Source organism: Helianthus annuus, chromosome 16 (genome assembly GCF_002127325.2).
Source record: "Helianthus annuus cultivar XRQ/B chromosome 16, HanXRQr2.0-SUNRISE, whole genome shotgun sequence".
Taxonomy (NCBI): domain Eukaryota; kingdom Viridiplantae; phylum Streptophyta; class Magnoliopsida; order Asterales; family Asteraceae; genus Helianthus; species Helianthus annuus.
In genome coordinates, this window is record NC_035448.2 from 201570616 (window position 1) to 201586349 (window position 15734).

The following is a 15734-nucleotide window of genomic DNA, read 5'->3' on the forward strand; positions in this document are numbered from 1 at the left end:
CCAAGCTTGTAAGAAGCATTTCTTGCATTAGAAACACCAGTGTTGTTTCTACGTGTTCGGAGGCCCTAATCAAACTACGAAGTGGTGACCCTTTTGCAAAAACAATTTCACGTGTTGTATTTGAATATTTGTTCAGTGTTCTGTTGTAAGTTGTAATCTTGTATCACATTTGTTTCTGCTACCTCCACCTGTGTTTTTACATAATCTTTTTTTTGTATGATGTGTTACTCATGGTTAAGGGTTTTGTAGATTGATCTTTTAATTTCTGTATGGAACAAAACAAAAATGTCGAGATGGCCGAGTTGGTCTAAGGTGCCAGATTAAGGTTCTGGTCCGAAAGGGCATGGGTTCAAATCCCACTCTCGACAATATTAGATCTTTTTTTAAATATTTTCTTTAGAATGCAAATGGTTTCCATAATGATTTAGCAGACATGGCTATGCGGAGAGAGGCCCAAAATACAAATATTATTCAATAGTTAGGCTAATATTATTGAAGAAGGAGTACCAAAATACAAAATCTTGAGGCCCTTAAAATTAGAGGCCCTAGGCCTTTGCCTAGATCCACAAGCCCATTGGACCGACTCTGAGAAACACGTTATTTTAATTACAATTCTATCATTTGTCGACTACCTGGGGAATAATCAAAGATGTAGGTAGCTTATAGGGTAACCTTTATTTTACGTTTCTTATCATGATACATCTTCAATATAGGTTGCAGGATAGGTGGATTTGTAATGGCTCAAAATGGATTTGTATTGAAAAGGGTCATTCTTTAGTAACGAGCTGGACCGGTTGCATTGTTAATCTACATTAAAATTGTTTTATACGTAATTAATGCGCTAAATATATTACTATTATTCAGTAATAACCTAAGGCTGTGAGTAAAACAATCTTGGAGGTTGTAGTCATTGAAAGGAAACTTTTTTTGTGACTTTCAATCCGTTATAACCGTTTCTCTTTCATCAAAATTTTTGTTTTGACCTATTTGTATGGCTGGTAAATCGTGTCTTATCAGGTTTAACAGGTCTCTGACGACGCGAATAACATAAGTATTAAACATGAATATAACTTGTTTAACTACTTTATATCTCATGTCTATAACACAGTTGTATGTTTTATGTATCAAGGAGAAGAAATGATTGATCATAGCCTCCTAATTCTATTTATTTTTAAAAAAGTAAAAAACCAAATAGTGTACTTTTTTAGTAAACAGGTTTAATCATGTCTTATGCAGATATCTATTGCCAACCCTACCCATTTGAGATAAAACACAATCCAAATTAACCCATTTATAAACAAATGGCTTAAAATTGTCAAATCTATTTGAATTGTTGATACCCAAATTGACCTATATTTTTTTTTTGTTTATGTTTTGGCATATATGTTTGTTGTTTTCTGTATTATACATGAAATTACTACTGATGCCATTCTAAAAAAATAAAAATAAAAAGAGTAAATTTTAAAAATCGTTACCGAGGTTTGGTTATATTTGTAAGTTTCATCCGAAACAACTTTTTTTTGTACCATATTGCCCTTTACTTTTAGAATATTTTGCCATTTTCATCCAAACGTCTAACTTTTTTCTAAAATCATCCTTAAGGTTTGTGATTTTTTTGTCATTTTCATCCAAATATATGACATAAAAAATAACTTAAATTATACATTTGGATGAAAAAGACAAAAAAATCTCAAAAGTGAAAGACAATATTGGTACAAAAAAGTTGTTTTAGATAAAACTGACAAACAAGCCCAAACCTCAAGGACGATTTTGGCAATTTACTCAAATAAAAAACTACAATGGCATTTCAACAACTGAAGTTAAAATACCTTATTTTCTAATATCTCAAGTGTCTAAATTATTTCTGGAACACAACGGGTTGCTACATTTTCTGGTGAAGATCAGGAGGAGAAGACTAGGAGACGTGAGTTTGTGCAACAGCTACTATGCCATCTTCCCTAAATGATGATTTATAAGCACTTATAACCTACACGATTATTAACTAATGAATATCGTTTTGTTTGTAAAAAATCTATATATCTATCCAATTATGAAGTTTGAAGGGTAAATTTTCTAACATAATATGTTGTTACGTTTGTTTTTGTTTCTTATATCCCTGCATTTGCCTATTATCTTGTTTATATTCCTGCATTTTCCTATATCTTTGGTAAATTCTGTTGTTCTTATATATAGGCTTTTTTCAGGCATCCATCTTGTTTATATTCCTGCATTTTCCTATATCTTTGGTCAGGGCCGGCCATGAGCAAGTGCCGGGTGGGCGTCGGCTCAGGGCCAAAATCGTAAAAGGGCCCGAATTTTTTTAGAATTTATATATATTTTTTTATATAAGCTATATATAGTACATGATACAAAACAGGGACACAAAATCATTTTGTTCTAGTGGTTGGTAGACTCCCTTTTGAAGCAAAGGACTCCGGATCGAATCTGTTTCTGGCTCACTTTTTTCTTTGTTTTTCTGATTGGGAATTGAAGTTCACAGGATATGTAAAATGTAGTTTTCTTCTAATTTATCTCCATTTAAATGAAATTCACCGATATTAAAATGATGTTTTCTTTTACTAATAATTTCATTAGTATTTTATTTGAAGGACTCTTCGTGTTAGAACTTTAACTAATTCAAATTTTAATATAACAAAATCATGTAATTTTATGGGCTTTTGTTGATCCTTTTTCCTTCTATTATTTAACTAAATGCGAGGGATTATTTATGCTTATGTACGTTTTAACATAAATTTTGTTTGGAAGCAAACTGGGTTAAATATATACGTTTTTATTCGACGGTATAAATTTGAATTGCTATACGTTTCGACGTAAATTCAGTTTGGAAACGAGTTGGGTCAATTGTAATCTATGCTTTATCACGTCGCCACTGCACATTGTGTACGTTTTGTGTTGGTCTACATTTCGACGTAAATTTTATTTGGAAACAAATTGGGTCAAATTTAATATATTTTCATTCAATGGTATGAATTTGGATTACTTTACGTTCCAACGTGAATTTAGTTCGGAAACGAGTCGGGTTAACAGTGGTCTATAATTTATTCGTCGGGTATGGCGTCGCCGTTGTAGGATTCATAGCTGGAAAGACTGCAGGAAAAAAAGGGAACATAGTCGCTTGGAAATCAGATTCCATAGTCACGGCTGAGACAGACCCTATATTTACTTCGCGATAGTCAACGCACGTGTAAAAAGCTAATATTGTATTGAATTGAAACTTTCAATCTTAGGGCCCTATTATTTTATCTCGCCCAGGGCCCAAATTTGTTTTAACATTTTCGGAGACGGCCCTGTCTTTGGTAATTTCTATTGTTCTTATATATAGTTTTTTTCAAGCATCCATTGTCATATTCAAAAAATAAAAATAAAAATAAAAATAAAAATAATACCAAGTTTTAAACATTCGCTCGTGTTACAATGTTACAATTTTATGAAGTTTATCGTTTTATTGTTCAACTCATATAATCCACGAGTTACTAACCTAATTAGAAATTATAACAAATCATGATTTTTTTAATATAAAATAATATTATCTTTTCTAGTAAAAATCCACTAAACAAATCTATAAAAACAAAAAAATATTTATATTTATAACAAATCATGATTTTTATAATATAAAACAAACTTATCTTTTACTAGTAAAAATCTACTAAACAAATCGATGAAGTAACTTTTACCAGTAAAAATCAACTAAACAAATCGATGAAATAACTTTTGTTTAATTTTATTTTCATTATTTACTATATACTTTTCTTTATAATATCAAAATGCTAGCTAACACCTATCAATCTCCGTCGTATTCCCCCTTTTCAGATTCTTTTAAACTTTACTTGTTGATTTGAAATTATTAAAAATCTTCTCTAAAACCTTTATTTGAGATATTACTCACATGAATCACGTTATGATAGTTTAGTTCAGTTACTCACATGAATCACACAATGACTGTAATCTTTAGGCCGGTCTGTTTAAGTGGGTTCTGCCTGAACTGGTAAACCGGGTTCAACGTTTGGACCAAGCTTGCTATATTCTTTTGATCTTTTTATATATTTTTGTTTCGAAATGCCAAATAAGTTAACCACCTTCTCTATTCTATTTTTTGCAAGTTTATGAACTTTTTAATTAGCGTCCATTTTTTATGAACAGTAAGCTTACCAGTTTGAAAATAGGGCCAACGTATTAGGTACAAGGTTTTAAAAACCGGTTTAAAACAGACAGTTGAACCGGATGCCGGAAGCTTTCCCGGCACGAATCATATCGGTAAACTGAGGGAACGACAAAAAAGTTGTACCGCCGGTAAATTGGGTTATACCAGTTTAAAACAGTATACCGGTACCGGACCAAGGTTATAAATTGGACTTTTAATAATTTCTGAACCCAAAAAGGTGGCAATTTACCTTATTAGTTAAACCTAGCGTCCACAATCCATATCTATCAAACTTCATCCACAATTTACATCGAGCATTGTGTTATTTTTTTTTACGGATTAACTTTTATAATATCTTTTATTATGGAATAATTTGGTTTTGGATTATTTTTTGAGTTGAAATTGTATTTTATGGATTTATAGGGTTAATTAGTCAACCCGATTGAACCCCCTAGTACAACCCATTTCAACCTGTCAAACCATTTCTGAGTCTAACCCGGTATGATTTAAAAACTGGTTTTTAAAATTTTGATTAGGTATGCAATTATGGAACTTTACGATTTTTACTTTTCTAGATATCATTTCTAAAGCTGTTCGAAAAGATAAGTATTTTAAAAAAATTTAAATAAAAGAAACATATATCATTATTTATTCAACCTGGATATACAATGTGTTAATATTAAAGTATAACATTCCAATTCCAATTGATTGATATATATAATTGGTTAATATTAAAGTATTCAACCCGGATATACAATGTGTTAATATTAAAGTATAACAATCCAATTGATTGGATGTATAATTGATTAATATTAAAGTATTCAACCCGGATATACAATGTGTTAATATTAAAGTATAACAATCCAATTGATTGGATATATAATTGATTAATATTAAAGTATAATAAATAACACATGTCATAATTGATTAATATTAAAGTATAACAAATAACACATGTCTTTAACTTTTATTCATATCATTATTAAAATCTCCAACGTATAATAAAACAATATTTGGTAAAAACTACCCATCATACAATTCCACAAAAACATTCTAAACACACGTGTGTTGTTGACGCTACACGTTTGTCAGACTTCACGCTACGGGGGCGTCTCCGGTTAGTCGTGGGGCGGCGCCGGCCCTCCTCTCCGTTTCCACAGGGACGTCGGCGTCCTGATCGTTCTCCACAAGCTGCTGAGGCCGGGCCTTCCACTTCTCACACACACATATACATACAATACACACACACACACACACACACACATATATATATATATAGAGAGAGAGAGAGAGAGAGAGAAAGTGTAACGTACAATAGGGCTTATCGTACAATACGTACGCGAATTCAATCTTCACATGTTATAAAAAGGCAAATGAAATCGCATGGCTTGAAAATGCAATGAAATCGCATGTTTTGAAATCCCATGCAAATGAAATCGCATGTGAAAAAATGGCTAGCATGGGGGAATGTGAAAAATGGCATAGGGTGTGTAGATGGACAAAATCAATGGCTTGCATGAAATCGTATGTTTTGAAATCTCATGCAAATGAAATCGCATGTGAAAAAATGGCTATGGGGTAATGTGAAAAATGGCATGGGGTGTGTAGACGGACAAAATCGCATGTGGAAGATTGAATTCGCACCAGATCGCATACGTATCGTATGATAAGCACTATTGTACGTTAACTGACCTCTATATATATATATATATATATATATATATATATATATATATATATATATATATATATATATCCATCCTCCATTTCTCCTGGTCCATCCTTAGAGGGGCATCCTCTAAGGACTTGCCTCCTCCACGGAGTAGCCTCATAATATACGGCTCAATCTATTTGTACATCTAAGTTTTTATTTGGGCACTCAACCGCTTTCTTTACGATTCGTATAGACTTATACGAGTTGTATAGAGTTATACCTTAAACAACTAGACTAATAGTATCAGTTTTGGTTTTCGTGGTTAGTCGTATATGACTTGCATAGATCTATACGAGTCGTATACGACCCATATGTGACAACCCTCACCAAATCAGGTATCCGTACGAATTAATATTTAATTAATGCTTAATTACTGTGTTTGCTTACAATTGTGGTTAAACTGCTACTTGATTTCTGATACATACATATACATGCATCATACTTTATTACTGTCACACCATTATTTACACAGAACTATAGTGACAAACTTGATGCACAAAAGCACAGTAGCACAATGAACGGATAACCCAGTAAACATGCTGACATAGCCAGCACTAGACAGACACTGTCTCTGAGGCCATTATGAGTCGGGAATAGATTACTACACTAGTAGGGAGTGTAGGGAGGTGAGGATTGTAAAACTGCGTCACTAGGTGATAGTTATAGTGACCGGATGTGCCTAAAACATGCTCTAATTGTAAAATCCTGCACTGTATTACAGAATTCAGCATTTAAGTTAACTAGTAAAGTGCAAAAACATGGGAAAATAATACTAGACACTTTCCAAAGTGTCGAGAATTCATTGTGTCACTAAAAATAATATTAAAGACACTTTAAATGCTTATTTAGCACTTTAACGGATCAATATCCAACCGAACAACCGGACTTTACCCGGAACATAAAAATAATGTCAATGACATTGTTTTTCCTTTTCTGAGCTAGTTAGGGTCCCCGAACACCCTAACACCCGTTATAATACACTACACACTACTAACTAACTTAAATCTCTAACTAAGTTAAACTAGCTAGACACTAACTAATCAATTGAAACCAAACCATAAACCCCACCCCCTTTTGACCGATCGGTCCCCCATAGGGGACACACTCCACATATTGTTGATTATTTTATTTGGGATTGTCTAGAATCAAGAGAACATATTATTTGTTGGTTAATGTCCTAATATGGTTTATAAATAAAACCATAAGATCCATCACATTCACATAAACAACAACACAAAATTTGCTCTCATCCCTCTCCTCTCCTAGTCTTCGGCCGAGATCACAACCATAGCAACCACCACTTTCAAATTTCGATCTTGTTATTTCACATACACACAAGGGTGAAAGGTCACACACAAGGAGGCTCAGTGCTTACGGAATCTCAAGGACCTCACTACGTTGCTTTTATCCACCTAGTTTTCGCTTTGATTCTTCCCTAGCCACGAGCTAGTAGTAAGTGCTTCTAGTCACTCTTTTGTTCATGATTAATGTGGTTAATAAGAGATTTAACGGATAAAAATCAAGAACACTTAAGATCAAAACATAAAGTCTTGTAAGAATGATAAACTTGATGGATAAAGGGTAACTATTGGTGTAAAACTTGTGAATCTTGTTTAGGTATGATTATTTTATGTTGTTGATTGCTAGTAGTGGAACGGATCGTCATCTAACCACGCTAGATCATGTTCATAGAACATGAACTAGCAATAGGTTAAGTATAAAAGTAGCAAGATGATGAACCCTTCCACACATGAACATGAACTTGTGTAAAAATGATTTTTCTTGTAAAATAGAGTTCTAAACTAGTAGATCTAAAGATCTACAAGTGGTATTTTCGAAGAACCAAGTGTAAGATGCAAATCATGTTTAAAAGCCGGATCTTTCATGAACTAAAAGCATTTTTGTGAACAAACAAGTGTGTAAACACTTGTGTGACAAAAGTATTTAACAAGGAAATATTTTCGTAATTTTTGACTAGAAGATGTAAAGTTACATATTCTTTAAAAATAAAGTCTTCGAGAAACTAATTTTATTTTTAAAGGTGGAAAGATCTGCTAAATATATTATAAAGTTACTACATACTTTTACACAACATACAAGTTCATGTGCTTGCAATTTATGCTTATTTTTTTACTAGTTTGATGTTTGAATATTGTTTGCTGATGGTTGATAATTGGTTGATTGAATTTTTAAAAGAAAATGATACGCTAGTAAGCGTGGCCACCTCCAGTTACAGAGGAAACTCTGGTGAAATTTTTCCAGAAAATAACACTTAGAAATATTTTTGTAACAAGTGTTATAAATATATTTTTAACTTGTTTTTCCAAATAAAATTCGCCATGATTTTTATTACAAAATAACCAAATGTCGGAGGTGGGTTTTCATAAGTAAAACTTGTTAAATATATATTTAGAATATATATTTCATAGTAAAACGCTTGTGTGATTTTATGATTATTTTGTGAACTATGTGTATATTATTTTTAGAGTAAAAATAATATTACTTGGAATATCATGAAGTTATGACTTCCAAAATAATACCAACGCCTTCACGAATAAATATTTAAGTTACACCGGTATTATTACTACCACACAAACTCTAAAAATGTAACTTATGTATTTTCAGAAAATACTCTTAAATGCGTATTTTGATAAAAGTATTATTTTGGAAATTGTATAGAATAAAATATAATATTTTTGGGAAAAATATGTATATTTTGGAGATAGAATATTTTAGACAAATGAATTAAAATATATTTTATTAAGTGAGACTTAATAATATATTTTTAAAGTTATAAAAACGCACATGTATTAAAACCCCCATCCTTGGGAAGGAATATATTTATTAAATAATTAAGAAGTGTAAATACGAAATAGTTGCCTAACTATTTCCCAAAAACGTTAAACCTCAAGCCAAGGCACGGCCGTCCGTCTAATAGAAGTTAGTACGTGTAGGTCGTCACGCAGCAGGTTGATTGGGATTTACTATTTCGAGACGCACTTCTGTGAGTTCATGTCCCCCTTTTCTCTTAACTGTTTTCAGTTTTTATACTTCGGGGGTGAAATACATGTTACTATGATTACGAATACTTTTTGCATGGTATGGTTAGCGTAAGGAGGGTTACTACTTAGATCATGTGAGTGAGTAGGTGGGAACTGGAGGCCATTAATCCTCATTGTAGGACCGAGGGTCATTAGCGGTAGATCTATCTGGGTGTAGCGAGCCCAGCCCCAGGCCCAACAGAACGGACCTTGGGGTGACTTTGAGCCCGACGCAAAAATCTGCTAGATTTGAGTCTTCCTACTGTACTTCACATATATCAATGGCCTTGCAAACCATTGGTGATCTCTTTATTTCCTTATTTGCTACATACCAGGGATTTTTATACTTACAAAGGTTTTACATACTCACATTACATGAACTCGCTCAACATTTTTGTTGATTTTTCCAACTTACATGTATTTCAGGGAATTAGGGATCTGGCGAGGTATGCTATGTTTTCAAGCTGCGTAAGAAGGGTGATGTCATCCAAGTTTAGGGGTTGTGGCTTTTACCTGGACGAGTCACAAGTCTTAAGCTGTGTCTATTTCATGTTTGTGGTTGTGTCTTATGAACAATGTTTTTATTTTGTTATGTTGTAATCCCGTTGCATGTGTCGACGTTTTAAACAATGTTGTGGTACTTTTATTTTAAAATATGAATCTATGGATGATCATCATGGTTTTACTTTCATATAGCTTTGTTGTGATTAAGCTATTGTATTAAGAAGTCACACCAAATAAACCCACGCTTCCGCAAATCCAGGGTGTGACAGCTTGGTATCAGAGCTTAGATCATAGCGAACTAGGATTCCTTCTCGAGTCTAGACTATGATCACTAGGGCTCTCACGAAAACATTTTTACATTGCATACATTACGTCCAGATCCCAGGTACAAAACATTTTTACAAACAAAAGTTGAGCACTTTTTCTTAAAGTTTTGGCTCAGTCTGAGAGACTGAGGGAGTAGTCTGAGAGACTAGAGAGTTCAGTCTGGGAGGCTGGGAGGTTAGTCTAGTGGGACTAGTGAGTTCAGTCTGGGAGGCTGGGAGGTTAGTCTAGTGGGACTAGAGAGTTCAGTCTGGGAGGCTGGGAGATTTGTCTAGTGGGACTAGAGAGTTCAGTCTGAGAGGCTGGGAGGTTAATCTAGTAGGACTAGGAGGTTCAGTCTGAGAGGCTGGGAGGTTAATCTAGTGGGACTAGGAGAATTACTTGATTGTTTATTGGTGATTAACATGCTTATTTGATTGTATGATTGATTATTTGTGCATATGTGTGTTTGTGTTACAGACGTCATGCCTTCATCAGGTACTGGAGAGTCGGACACTACAGATCCCATGGCCATAGTATCAGACGACATAGTTTCATCAGAGCATGAGGTGTATACTTCAGATACTACCAGCACGGACGATGACGACTTCCAGCCCTTTGCGCTGCCTGATGTCGTAGCCGAGCCTGCTGATGGCCATATCGCTGGGGATTTGCCACTCGCGGTGATCCCTGCTCCTGTGCCCCTTGCCGCTTATTCTGTTGTTGATATATCCCTCCATGTACTCTGACGACGATGTCGATCTATTTGAGGAGGATCCACTTGAGGGCGAGGCCCATATTGCTGCTGGTGATATCCTACTTCTTGCTGAAGGCACTCGTTCATTCACCTGTTCCAGACTCCTTTGAGTCTGTGGCATCCGCACCTTCGCACACGCAGGGAGTGCAGCACCATTCGCACGACACAGACCCTGACATGGCGTCATCTGCTGCATCTGCACCTGCCCCTAGCTTTGAGTTTGATCATGATGCTGATGATGATTTAGATCCTGTTTTCCCACCTGGTTTTGATCCGGACCATGACATTGAGTTTATTCATTTAGATCAGCCCATGGAGGATCCTGTAGCCCCTGTCGATCCCTTGTTTGTTGATCCAGCTGACCTTGACATGGAGTTTATTGATCCGGAGCCTACTGAGGCCCCTGAGCCAGTTGTTGCTCCCGGCCCCGCGTTAGAGCATGACCCTGATCATGCCGATGCACCTATTGTTGCTCCTTTCATTGTTGATATACCTGTTGATGATCATCCTGTTGTTGCTCCACCATTGGTGGATGATCATGCTGATGATGTTCATGTTGATGCTCCACTGTTGTTAGCGGATCCTGTTGTCGCACCAGCTCTCGCACCACCCGTTGCGGACCTACCTATTGCACCACTTCCTGATCTAGTGCCGGTACTGTTAGACCATGCACCTTTTGCGACCCATATTGATCCACGATACGCTCACACCCACAATGGGTGGATAGACGATGATGATGATTTCCCACCTTTCGTGGTACCTGTTACACCCCTTGTGGCACCCGTTACAGCCCCTGTTTCAGTTCCTATCGATGTACCCTTGCTTCCCACTCATACTACAGATGTTCACCGTACCGACTTACCTATTACATTTCTTCAGGACATACCTCCACCACGTCCTGGAGAGGGATCATCTCGACAGCCTTTTGGTCATACACCTTTTATGTCAGGAGGAGATCAGTTTGTACCTTAGGTTTCTCATCATACTTTTGTTCCCCCTGCTGCACCGTTTACTGTACCATCCTTCGCTCCATCCAGTGAGCCGTTCCTCTGGACGACGCCCCCCATTATGCCACCATCTGATCTGTATCACCCATATCACGTGGGGTATTCTACATAGGATATTCTCAGATCTTTCATGATACAACAGGAGGCGCTGACCAGTCGCGTGCAGGAGCTGGAGAGAGCTCAGCGACTCCCGTGCAAGTGCCAGACTCCACCTGCAGTATCACACCCTCCTCGTCCGTTATCCCCCGATTCTGCCGCTCGCTTTTGGACTCCAGAGCAGCAGATAGCATACTTGATGCGCTCTCATTGCGCTATGGAGGAGGATTGGCTTCATATGCGACGTTTGCTCTTTTCTCGTTTCCCCCTCCTCCACCACCATCAGCTTAGGCCATTTTGTACGACATGGGTAGACTTTTGATGAGAGGACTGCGATTGTGCAGATTACACAGCTTTTTGGAGACCGCATTTTGGATGATCATGATTTTTGATGTTTGTATATTGGTCGTTGTTGACATTGATTTGATAGTATTGGACTAGGGCGATGTGGCCCTTAGTCATTGATGATGTATGATACAGTTGTGAACTTGTACACCTGACATTGTGGTCTTGATTTATGACAGCGCAATCGCAGTATTCTCATTATACGTGATGTTGGTTTGATTATGTATATTTTATAACATGAGATGTTATGTGGTTGATTTATTTATAACATGAGATGTTATATGTTGATATTATGGTTACATACGTATGATCCTTCTACTTATTATGACCTGACTAACGTGAACACATCTTTTAGAAGATGCCACCGAGACGCCAGACACGCATGCCTACCAACGAGGCAGAACTCCAACAAGTCATCGCTGCCGCCATTGCACAGTATGCAGCCTCGCAAGGAGGAACCAGTGGAAGTAATTCAAACAACAACGGAAATAACAATCCACCTCATGGTAATGTTAAGTCGTTGAGGCATACTACGATACAATGGATATTTTTAGCACGTTTGCTAATACCATTTGTATATTCTAACGTATGTGTAGGGTGCACTTACAAGCAGTTCCTTGAATGCAAGCCCGTAAACTTCGATGGCACCGGAGGTGCTGTTGCTTTTGTCAGATGTGCCGAAAAGACAGAGTCTGTTCTTCGAATGAGCAAGTGCGCACCAGACCAACAAGTGACCTACATTTCTGGGCTATTCTTGGACGGAGCCCTATCCTGGTGGAACTTACAAGTGCAAACTCTTGGTGAAGCCGCAGCTTATGCGATGACATGGAATGAGCTGAAAGAGCTTATGCAAAGAAAGTACTGCTCTCGCGGAGATTCAGAAGCTGGAAATGGAATTCTGGAACTTGAAAATGGAAGGTCCCAAAATTGCGGAATATGTTCAGAGATTCCATGACCTGTCTCATGTGGTACCTTATATGGTTACACCGGAATTCAAGCGTATCGAGCGTTTTATTTGGGGTTTAACTCCACAGATCATGAGTATGGTCACTACTTCCAAGCCTGCGACAATCACAGAAGCCATCGATCTGAGCGTGGCTCTTACTGAGGAAGCCATCCGCTTAAACAAGTTTTCGAATGTTGAGCAAAAGAAGAAGGAGACTCACGTAGAGTCATCTGGCGAGAACAAAAGGAAGTTCTCGAACTTCAAGCAGGGCACAAGCAGTGCTGGCAAGAAAGGAGAATCAAGCACACCGGTCCAAGCTGCAACCGGTGCTGGGAAAAAAGGAAAAGGTTATATGGGTACACATCCCAAGTGTAACACCTGCCAGCGTCACCATTCTGGCCGGTGTGGGTCAAAAGTATGCGAAGCTTGTGGAAAAGTTGGCCACCTAAAGGATTCTTGCTGGGCCAGTGCTAGCCGGGGAGGCCAAGGAGGTTTTGGTAATAGGAACAATAACCGTGGTGGTAATGGAAATCGTCCACAAGGGAATAATGGAGGCAATGGAAATCGAGGGAACGATGCCAATCAAGCTGGTAATGTGAATCGAAATCAAAACAACAATCAGGCTGGGAACGAAGGAGGTAATGGTCAAAAAATTAGGCTGTTTTAACTGCGGTGACGTTGGGCATTTTAAGAGGAACTGCCCAGAATTGAACCAGGCACGGGGAAGAGTCTTTAACATCGAGGCGAGGGAAGCGCGCCAGGATCCCAATGTTGTTACTGGTACGTTCCCTATAAACCAACGCTTTGCATCCGTTTTGTTTGATACTGGTGCCGACTATAGCTTCGTGTCGTTAGAATTTAAGAATATGCTTGGGTTAGCTGCTAGTAAATTAGATATCCCATACTCAATGGAACTGGCTAATGGAAAGCTGGTTGAAGCTAATGAAGTTGTCAGAGGTTGTGTAATCGAGTTGGGAGAGCGTGAGTTTACTTTGGATCTACTACCAGTCAAGTTGGGAAGCTTCGATGTGGTAGTAGGGATGGATTGGTTATCGAGCAACAAGGCTGAGATTGTTTGCCACGAAAAGGTCGTTCGCATCCCGACCGAAGATGGGGAGACGATAGTAGTTCATGGAGAAAAGCGCGATACCCCTTTAAGAATCATCACCTGTTTGAAAGCTAGAAAGTGTTTGCAGAAGGGATGTGCTGCCTTCATGGCACACATCGTGGATAAGAAAGCTGCTGAGCCAAAGATCAAAGACATCCCTGTCGTGAAGGAATATCCTGAAGTCTTTCCAGAAGACTTACCAGGATTGCCACCCCAAAGGCAAGTAGAGTTCCGCATTGACTTAGTTCCAGGCGCCGAGCCTGTAGCTAAGGCACCTTATCGACTTGCCCCGTCTGAGATGCAGGAATTGTCGACACAACTTCAAGAGTTGTTAGACAAGGGATTTATCCGACCAAGCTTCTCACCATGGGGAGCTCCAGTTCTGTTTGTCAAAAAGAAAGACGATAGTTTTCGTATGTGCATTGACTACCGGGAGTTGAATAAGTTGACTATCAAGAATAGAGATCCTCTGCCAAGGATTGATGACTTATTCGATCAGCTCCAAGGTTCAAGCTATTACTCTAAGATCGATCTGCGATCAGGTTACCATCAGCTGAGAATACAAGAGGAAAGTATTCCCAAAACCGCTTTTAGAACTCGTTATGGACATTACGAGTTTCTGGTAATGCCGTTTGGGTTGACGAACGCACCTGCAGTTTTCATGGACCTAATGAACCGAGTCTGCAAACCATACTTGGACAAGTTCGTGATTGTGTTCATAGACGACATTCTGATTTACTCAAAGACAAAGAATGAACACGAACAACATCTAAGAGCTATTTTGGAGTTGCTGAAAAAGGAACAGTTGTACGCCAAATTCTCGAAGTGCGAGTTTTGGCTATGCGAAGTCCAATTTCTTGGACACGTGGTAAATGGAGATGGGATTCATGTGGACCCCACAAAGATCGAAGCGATCAAGAATTCGGAAACTCCAAAGACGCCAACCGAGATTCGCCAATTCTTAGGTTTGGCTGGTTACTAGCGAATGTTTATCGAGGACTTTTCAAAGATCGCTCAACCCTTGACTTTCCTCACGCAGAAAGATAAGAAGTTTGATTGAGGAATCAAACAGGAAGAAGCGTTCCAGCTGCTGAAAGACAAGTTTTGCAATGTGCCGATCTTAGCGCTACCAGAGGGAACTGATGATTTCGTGGTATATTGTGACGCCTCGCGTCAAGGATTGGGTTGCGTATTGATGCAACGCCAGAAGGTTATAGCGTACGCTTCGCGCCAATTGAAAGTACATGAAAAGAACTATACCACGCATGATCTGGAGTTAGGCGCAGTGGTATTTGCGTTGAAGATTTGGAGACATTACTTATACGGTACAAAGTGTACAATCTTTACGGATCATAAAAGTCTGCAGCACATATTCGACCAGAAAGAGCTGAATATGAGACAAAGACGCTGGGTCGAATTGCTGAACGATTACGACTGCGAGATCAAGTACCATCCAGGGAAGGCGAATGTGGTCACCGATGCCCTAAGTCGAAAAGAAAGGATCAAGCCCATAAGGGTTAGGGCTTTGGAGATGATTACCCAGACAGATCTTTCCCGGCGTATTCGTGCCGCTCAGAAAGAGGCTCTTAAGGAAAGGAACATTGAAACGGAATATCTCCTTGGGATGGAAAAGCAATTAGTGCCAAATGAGGAAGGAACGTTATGTTTCATGAAACGGATTTGGGTTCCTCTGTTTGGTGGTTTGAGAAAAGTTATCTTTGATGAAGCTCACAAATGACGGTACTCTATCC

General features: G+C 38.0%; 1 non-coding gene across 1 annotated transcript; it reads left to right on the forward strand.

Moving 5' to 3' along the window:
- Window positions 1–287: 287 nt before the first annotated feature.
- On the forward strand, window positions 288–368 carry TRNAL-AAG. Its single transcript has one exon. It is a non-coding gene; the product is annotated as a tRNA-Leu (tRNA).
- The last annotated feature ends 15366 nt before the right edge of the window (window positions 369–15734 follow it).